The sequence below is a fragment of the Hemiscyllium ocellatum genome, chromosome 46 (assembly GCF_020745735.1).
Source record: "Hemiscyllium ocellatum isolate sHemOce1 chromosome 46, sHemOce1.pat.X.cur, whole genome shotgun sequence".
NCBI classification, from domain to species: Eukaryota; Metazoa; Chordata; class Chondrichthyes; order Orectolobiformes; family Hemiscylliidae; genus Hemiscyllium; species Hemiscyllium ocellatum.
Genome location: NC_083446.1, coordinates 22,572,152 through 22,580,476, shown reverse-complemented (window position 1 = coordinate 22,580,476; position 8,325 = coordinate 22,572,152). Strand labels below are relative to the sequence as shown.

Genomic DNA, 8,325 nt, shown 5'->3' with positions numbered 1-8,325 from the left:
GAGAGTGTGAGAGGTTCAGGATGACGGTGATGGAGTGAGTCAGGGAGACAGTGATGGAGTGAGTGTGAGAGGGTCAGCGAGACACTGATGGAATGAATGTTTGTGGTTCAGTGTGACGGAGATTGTGTGAGTGTGTGGGTGTCAGGGTGACAGTAATGCAGTGAGTGTGAGGGGTTCAGCGTGACAGTGATGGAGTGAGTGTGAGGGGGTCAGGGCGTGGTTGATGGAGGCAGTGTGAGGGGGTCAGGGTGACGGAGATGGAGTGAGTCTGGGGTGATCAGGTTGATGGAGGTGGAGTTAGTGTGAACGGTTCATGGTGATGGTGATGGAGTGAGTGTGATGGGCTCATAGTGACGAAAATGGAGCGAGTGTGAGGGGTTCAGGGTGACGGAGATGGAGTGAGTTTGAGGGGTTCAGGTTGATGGAGGTGGAGTGAGTGTGAGGGGTTCATGGTGATGGTGATGGAGTGAGTGTGATGGCTTCATGGTGATGAAGATGAAGCGAGTGTGAGGGGTTCCGGGTGACGGTGATTGATTGAGTGTGAGGGGGTCAGGGGGACGGAGATGGAGTGAATGTGAGGGGTTTAGGTAGATGAAGATGGAGTGAGTGTGAGAACGTCAGGGTGACTGTGAAGAAGTGAGTGTGAGGGAGTCAGGGTGACAGTGATGGAGTGAGTGTGAGGGGGTCAGGATGACGGTGATGAAGTGACTGTGAGGGAGTGAGGGTGACGGTGATGGAGTGAGTGTGAGGGTGTCAGGGTGATGGTGATGGAGTGAGTATGACGGAGTCAGCATGACGGTGATTGAGTGAGTGTGAGGGAATCAGGGTGACGGTGATGGAGTGAGTTTGAGGGACTCAGGTTGACGGAGGTGGAGTGAGTGTGAGGGGTTCAGGGTGACGGTTATGGAGTGAGTGTGAGGGTTTCATGGAGACAGTGATGGAATGCGTGTGAGGGGTTCAGGGTGACGGTGCTGGAGTGAGTGTGAGGTGGTCAGGATGACATGATGGAGTGACTGTGAGCATTTCAGTGAAACGGTGATGGAGTGAGTGTCAGGGGTTCAGTGTCATGGAGCTGGAGTGAGTGTGAGTGGGCCAGGGTGAAGGTGATGGAGTGGGTGTGAGGAGGTCAGGCTGACAGTGATGGAGTGAGTGTGAGGGAGTCAGGGTGACGGTGATGGAACGAATGTGAGGTTGTCAGTGTGATGGAGATGGAGTGTGTGAGGGGTTCAGAGTGACGGTGATGGAGTGAGTGTGAAGGGGTCAGGGAGACAGTGATGGAGTGAGTGTGAGGGGTTCAGGATGACGGTGATTTCGTGAGTGTGAAGTGTTCAGGGTGATGGAGTGAGTGTGAGGGGTTCAGTGTAACGGTTATGGAGGGATTAAGTGGGTGTCAGGATGACGGAGATGGGGTGAATGGAAGTGGTTCACTGTGACAGTGATGGAGTCAGTGTGAAGGGGTCAGGATGATGGTGATGAAGTGAGTGTGAGGGAGTCAGGGTGACGGTGATTGAATGAGTGTGAGTGTGTCAGGGCATGGGTAATGGAGTGAGTGTGAGCGGGCCAGCATGACAGTGATGGTGTGAGTGTAAGGGGCTCAGGGTGACGGTGATGGAGTGAGTGTGAGGGAGTCAGGGTGACGGTGATGGAGTGAGTGTGAGGGCGTCAGGGTAATGGAGATGGAGTGAGTTTGAGGGATTCAGGTTGACGGAGGTGGAGTGTGAGGGGTTCAGGGTGACGGTAATGGAGTGAGTGTGAGGGGTTCAGGGCGTGATTCATGGAGTGAGTGTGAGGGGGTCACGGTACGGAGATGGAGTGAGTTTGAGGGATTCTGGTTGACGGAGGTGGAGTGAGAGTGAGGGGTTCAGTGTAATGGTGATTGAGGAATTCTGAGAGTGTCAGGATGATGGAGATTGAGTGAATGTGAGAGTTTTACTGTTTCGGTGATGGAGTGATTCTGAGAGGTTCAGGGTGGCAGTGCTGGACTGAGTGTGACGGGGCCAGGGTGACAGTGATGAAGTGAGAGTGAGGGGATCAGGATGATGGTGATGGAACGATTGAGAGAGGTTCAGTGTGATGTGATGGAGCAAGTGTGAGGTAGTCAGGATGACGGAGATCAAGTGAGTGTGAGGGGTTCAGAATGATGGTCATGGAGTGAGTGGGAGGGGATCAGGGGAAAAGAGTTGGAGCGAGTGTGAGGTGGTCAGGATGACGGATATCAAGTGCGTGTGAGGGGTTTAGTGTGACAGTGTTGGAACGAGTGTGAGAGTGTAGCGTGATGCTGATGGATTGAGTGTGAGAGGGTCAGGGGGATGGTTGATGGAGTGAGTGTGAGGGAGACAGTGATGGAGTGACTGTAAGGGGTTCAGGGAGAAATCTGAGCCAAAAACGAAAATAGTTTGCGGAACACATCAAGCCTGGCAACAGAAACGTCGACTTTGCTGCTCCTCGGATGCTGCCTTACCGACTGTGCTTTTCCAGCATCACTCTGATCTAAAATCTGGTTTCCAGCATCTGCAGTCCTCACTTTTACTTAGTTTCTTCAGTGTCGCTGGTTCCCAACTCAACAACTCCATCTCTAGCGGTTTCATGTCTGTTCCTCCATGCTGAGGAGCTGAAGAGTGAAGAAAATTAACTCACCCCATCCATCTCTGGGGTAATTGGGGACGGAAAAAGAATCTTATCACATTGAAATATATCTAGATACGACTTAATCCCTGTCTTTTATTGGGAACCATCTCTTTCATTGTAACCATGAGGAAAGACCATTTCGTTCGCCAGAATATGTCACAACGTTTGATTGTTTCTCGTCCAAGAACACTCAGATCAATAGCGCCCTTGATAAGCTCTGTTGGTCATGTTCTCAAAGAGATCTAGCAAATTGCCAAGTGCGATTTTCCTTTCAAAAAATAATTTTGACTAAGTTTGGCTGTAAATATCTGTTCCGAACTTTGTGCTTTTGTTCTTTTACATTGGTGTCCAGCAGCTTCCAAATGACAGCAAAGGTATGAAAGGAGATGGAAGCCTTGAGCACATCACGTCAGCGACAGCTTTCAGTGAGGTGACGGGACTCGTCTGTAGTCATGGCCGAGTGGTTAAGGCGATGGGTTAGAAATCCATTGGGGTTCCCCCACGCAGGTTCGAATCCTGCTGACTGCGTTATGAATGCCTTCCTATTGGAGCAATTTTCGGTCAAAGTTCAGGAAACCTGCTTTGAAAACCAGGCCGGTCATTTGATGAGACTTGGGAAACTCGAGTTCTTCATCAGAAATGTTCCACATCTAATACGTTATCCCTGTTTCTCTTTCCAGATACCCTGCTCGTCACGTCGGGTTTCAGCAGTTGTTATTGAACGTCCTGAGCGGAATTGCTGCTTTTCCTTTGATTCCTTTAATCCCAGTCCTCTGTTCACTGACTCTGATCAGTGGCAACACTTCTTCCTGCACGTCAAAGTGCTCGTTCCCCACCGCTCCCTCTCCCATCATTACAAACAATCGCAGGAAATTGCCACTTAACCGCCTTTGTTCCAAAGTGAAACTCACCAGCCTCGGGAATCTCTCCACCAAACGGGACTTCTCATGCCTGGACATGGTGCAAGCCAGAGAGTTGTGAAGAGATACTGTGAAAATATTGTCAATTGGCAGTTGGAAATATGTTTAGGAAGCAAACCATATAATCTAGGATCCAGCTTTGGAAATCTTGAGAAACTCTTTGGGAAATGGAATCAGAGGAGAATGAAGAAGTGTGAAATCTCGGACCGAGCAGAGGACGGGACATTGACTCTGATGTTCTCGGGACAGGAACTCATCTGAGACATTGAAAGAATTCTCGCTCCCGTACGTGAGGAATACAAACTTCATCTGGATTCTGGGACAATGAAAAACTCTGGAACACTCAAGACAATATCCAAATATTGACTGGGATCACTGCAGTACGACTACTATAGATGGGTCACATTTTGTCCAGTGTGGGCAGGAGGGCTTCCTGACACAATATGTAGACAGGCCTTCAAGGGACGAAGCCACTTTAGATTTAATAGTGGGTAACGAGCCTGGCCAGGTTTTAGATTTGGAAGTAGGTGAGCACTTTGCAATGAGGAGCTTATTACGATGCAATGAGGTAGGATTTAGGAAGCGTAGAATGGTGTAGGAAACAGCAGGGGCTGAGCACATTAAAAATGTGGAGCTTATTCAAGGAAAAGCTCCTGTGTGTCCTAGATAAGTATGTACCTGTCAGACAGTGAGGAAGATATAGAACGCGTGAGCCGTGGTTTACTAAGGAAGAGGAATCCCTGGTCAAGAAGAACAAGAAGTCTTCTGTTAGGACAAAACGTGAAAACTCAGTTGGAGCGCTCGAGGGTTACAACGATGTCAGAAAAGACCTAAAAAGAGAGCTGAGAAGAGTCAGGAGGAGACATGAGAAGTTGTTGGCCGATATGATCAGCGTTAAGCTAAGGCTTTCCATTGGTTAACCTAAGGCTTTCCATAGGTATGTCAGGAATAAAAGAATGACGAGAGTTAGCTTTGGGACAGTCAAGGATAATAGTGGGAAGTTGTGTGTGGAGTCAGAGGAGATAGGGGAAGCACTACGTAAACAGTGTTCGACAGTATTTGCTACAGAAAATGAAAATGTTGGCGAGGAAGATATAGAGACAATTGCGTCTAGACTGAGAAGAGATCGAGGTTCACAAGGAAGAGTTATTAGAAATACTGCAGAGTGTGAAAATAGAGTGTGAAAAAATCCCTGCGCCGGATGGGATCTATCTGATGTTGTTTAGCAAATGCACTGCAGGAAGGTACAAATCAAGCTGATGCTCACAACGGCTCGTTTTGAGCCGCTAATTGGCAGTGAAGTGGCGGCGTCAATAACAGCTGTCACGCATCTCGTCTTATTCCACACCCTGAGCTCGAAATGACCCGAGATCTCTCGCTGAGTTTCTGCAGGGTCTTGCTTGGACGACACCATGACACTTTTTCACTGCAGTGAATCATGAAATCGCGTCGTGACTGTGAATAAAACGATGGAAACTTCCAGCAGAGGAGGAGCCGACCCTGAAGCAGGCAGCTGAGGACAAATGTTTCTCCTTTGCCAGTGAAAGGCACTGCTTCAGAAATTGGAAGCTTCCAAGTGAAGCTGTGTTGGCGATTATCTTCGCTGCTTGCTCACCTTTTTAATTCTGATTCCGTGATAATCAATCACATTACATATCGACATGCTGCCAGCGTGTGACGTTACATTTGGGCCAGTGGCGTAATGGATAACGCGTCTGACTTCGGATCAGAAGATTGTAGGTTCGAGTCCTACCTGGCTCGTGGGGGAACGTCTCACTTTAACCGTGGTCCGTGTTGACGCTCCCCAATGAAGTCCTGGTCGGGATGGCGCTTCTGCAGTTAGAACTTGTGTTTGTTCTATTGTCCATTTCAAATTTCACCTCACCACAACGGACACTTCTGTCAGTCTCGGGTGTCTCCCTCTGTGGGTGGAAATGAGCATGAGCTCCTCAAAAGAGTTACAATTCGTTGTGAAAATGTCATACTTCTGTCCCATTATTGTGCCATTTAAGAACACAGGATAACCTCATTGACACTTGCCCTGGAAACATTAGAATACACAAGACTTTGAGCCAAAGTTGGAAACTGCGACTTGAATAGATGGTTCTCTGATTAGCCGCAATGCACAATGGGCAGAATGGCCTTTTCCCACTTTGTAAATCTTCGAAGACAAGTTGAAAATAATCTGCAACGAAAATGTTCAGAAAGGGGCTTTTATTTCGACCAAATACGATAGTACCTATCGCCTTGTCTTGTTATTTACTTGTGAGGTTTCGTTACTCTAAGCACCGTGGCCCGGATCCTATTCCCGCTCACGGAACGGTTGTCTTGTTCAGCAAACATATTGGTGTACCAGTACTTCTGCGGATTTTCCGATGCAAACAGGTCATTTGTTTTGTCCAAAACATTATGAAGGTTAACATAAAACAAACAGCTGCAGTTGCTGGAAATCTGAGCCAAAAACGAAAATAGTTTGCGGAACACATCAAGCCTGGCAACAGAAACGTCGACTTTGCTGCTCCTCGGATGCTGCCTTACCGACTGTGCTTTTCCAGCATCACTCTGATCTAAAATCTGGTTTCCAGCATCTGCAGTCCTCACTTTTACTTAGTTTCTTCAGTGTCGCTGGTTCCCAACTCAACAACTCCATCTCTAGCGGTTTCATGTCTGTTCCTCCATGCTGAGGAGCTGAAGAGTGAAGAAAATTAACTCACCCCATCCATCTCTGGGGTAATTGGGGACGGAAAAAGAATCTTATCACATTGAAATATATCTAGATACGACTTAATCCCTGTCTTTTATTGGGAACCATCTCTTTCATTGTAACCATGAGGAAAGACCATTTCGTTCGCCAGAATATGTCACAACGTTTGATTGGTTCTCGTCCAAGAACACTCAGATCAATAGCGCCCTTGATAAGCTCTGTTGGTCATGTTCTCAAAGAGATCTAGCAAATTGCCAAGGCCGATTTTCCTTTCAAAAAATAATTTTGACTAAGTTTGGCTGTAAATATCTTTTCCGAACTTTGTGCTTTTGTTCTTTTACATTGGTGTCCAGCAGCTTCCAAATGACAGCAAAGGGATGAAAGGAGATGGAAGCCTTGAGCCCATCACGTCTGCGACAGCTTTCAGTGAGGTGACGGGACTCGTCTGTAGTCATGGCCGAGTGGTTAAGGCGATGGGTTAGAAATCCATTGGGGTTTCCCCACGCAGGTTCGAATTCTGCTGACTACGTTCTGAATGCCTTCCTTTTGGAGCAATTTTCGGTCAAAGTTCAGGAAACCTGCTTTGAAAACCAGGCCGGTCATTTGATGAGACTTGGGAAACTCGAGTTCTTCATCAGAAATGTTCCACATCTAAAACGTTATCCATGTTTCTCTTTCCAGATACCCTGCTCGTCACGTCGGGTTTCAGCAGTTGTTATTGAACGTCCTGAGCGGAATTGCTGCTTTTCCTTTGATTCCTTTAATCCCAGTCCTCTGTTCACTGACTCTGATCAGTGGCAACACTTCTTCCTGCACGTCAAAGTGCTCGTTCCCCACCGCTCCCTCTCCCATCATTACAAACAATCGCAGGAAATTGCCACTTAACCGCCTTTGTTCCAAAGTGAAACTCACCAGCCTCGGGAATCTCTCCACCAAACGGGACTTCTCATGCCTGGACATGGTGCAAGCCAGAGAGTTGTGAAGAGATACTGTGAAAATATTGTCAATTGGCAGTTGGAAATATGTTTAGGAAGCAAACCATATAATCTAGGATCCAGCTTTGGAAATCTTGAGAAACTCTTTGGGAAATGGAATCAGAGGAGAATGAAGAAGTGTGAAATCTCGGACCGAGTAGAGGACGGGACATTGACTCTGATGTTCTCGGGACAGGAACTCATCTGAGACATTGAAAGAATTCTCGCTCCCGTACGTGAGGAATACAAACTTCATCTGGATTCTGGGACAATGAAAAACTCTGGAACACTCAAGACAATATCCAAATATTGACTGGGATCACTGCAGTACGACTACTATAGATGGGTCACATTTTGTCCAGTGTGGGCAGGAGGGCTTCCTGACACAATATGTAGACAGGCCTTCAAGGGACGAAGCCACTTTAGATTTAATAGTGGGTAACGAGCCTGGCCAGGTTTTAGATTTGGAAGTAGGTGAGCACTTTGCAATGAGGAGCTTATTACGATGCAATGAGGTAGGATTTAGGAAGCGTAGAATGGTGTAGGAAACAGCAGGGGCTGAGCACATTAAAAATGTGGAGCTTATTCAAGGAAAAGCTCCTGTGTGTCCTAGATAAGTATGTACCTGTCAGACAGTGAGGAAGATATAGAACGCGTGAGCCGTGGTTTACTAAGGAAGAGGAATCCCTGGTCAAGAAGAACAAGAAGTCTTCTGTTAGGACAAAACGTGAAAACTCAGTTGGAGCGCTCGAGGGTTACAACGATGTCAGAAAAGACCTAAAAAGAGAGCTGAGAAGAGTCAGGAGGAGACATGAGAAGTTGTTGGCCGATATGATCAGCGTTAAGCTAAGGCTTTCCATTGGTTAACCTAAGGCTTTCCATAGGTATGTCAGGAATAAAAGAATGACGAGAGTTAGCTTTGGGACAGTCAAGGATAATAGTGGGAAGTTGTGTGTGGAGTCAGAGGAGATAGGGGAAGCACTACGTAAACAGTGTTCGACAGTATTTGCTACAGAAAATGAAAATGTTGGCGAGGAAGATATAGAGACAATTGCGTCTAGACTGAGAAGAGATCGAGGTTCACAAGGAAGAGTTATTA

At 47.2% G+C, this 8,325-nt stretch overlaps 3 non-coding genes across 3 annotated transcripts; all 3 read left to right on the top strand.

Annotated features, from left to right (window-relative positions):
* Positions 1-3,074: 3,074 nt before the first annotated feature.
* On the top strand, positions 3,075-3,156 carry trnas-aga (transfer RNA serine (anticodon AGA)). Its single transcript has one exon. It is a non-coding gene; the product is annotated as a tRNA-Ser (tRNA).
* A 2,080-nt stretch (positions 3,157-5,236) lies between these two features.
* trnar-ucg (transfer RNA arginine (anticodon UCG)) lies at positions 5,237-5,309 on the top strand. The gene has a single exon. It is a non-coding gene; the product is annotated as a tRNA-Arg (tRNA).
* A 1,390-nt stretch (positions 5,310-6,699) lies between these two features.
* Positions 6,700-6,781, top strand: trnas-aga (transfer RNA serine (anticodon AGA)). The gene has a single exon. It is a non-coding gene; the product is annotated as a tRNA-Ser (tRNA).
* Positions 6,782-8,325: the final 1,544 nt, after the last annotated feature.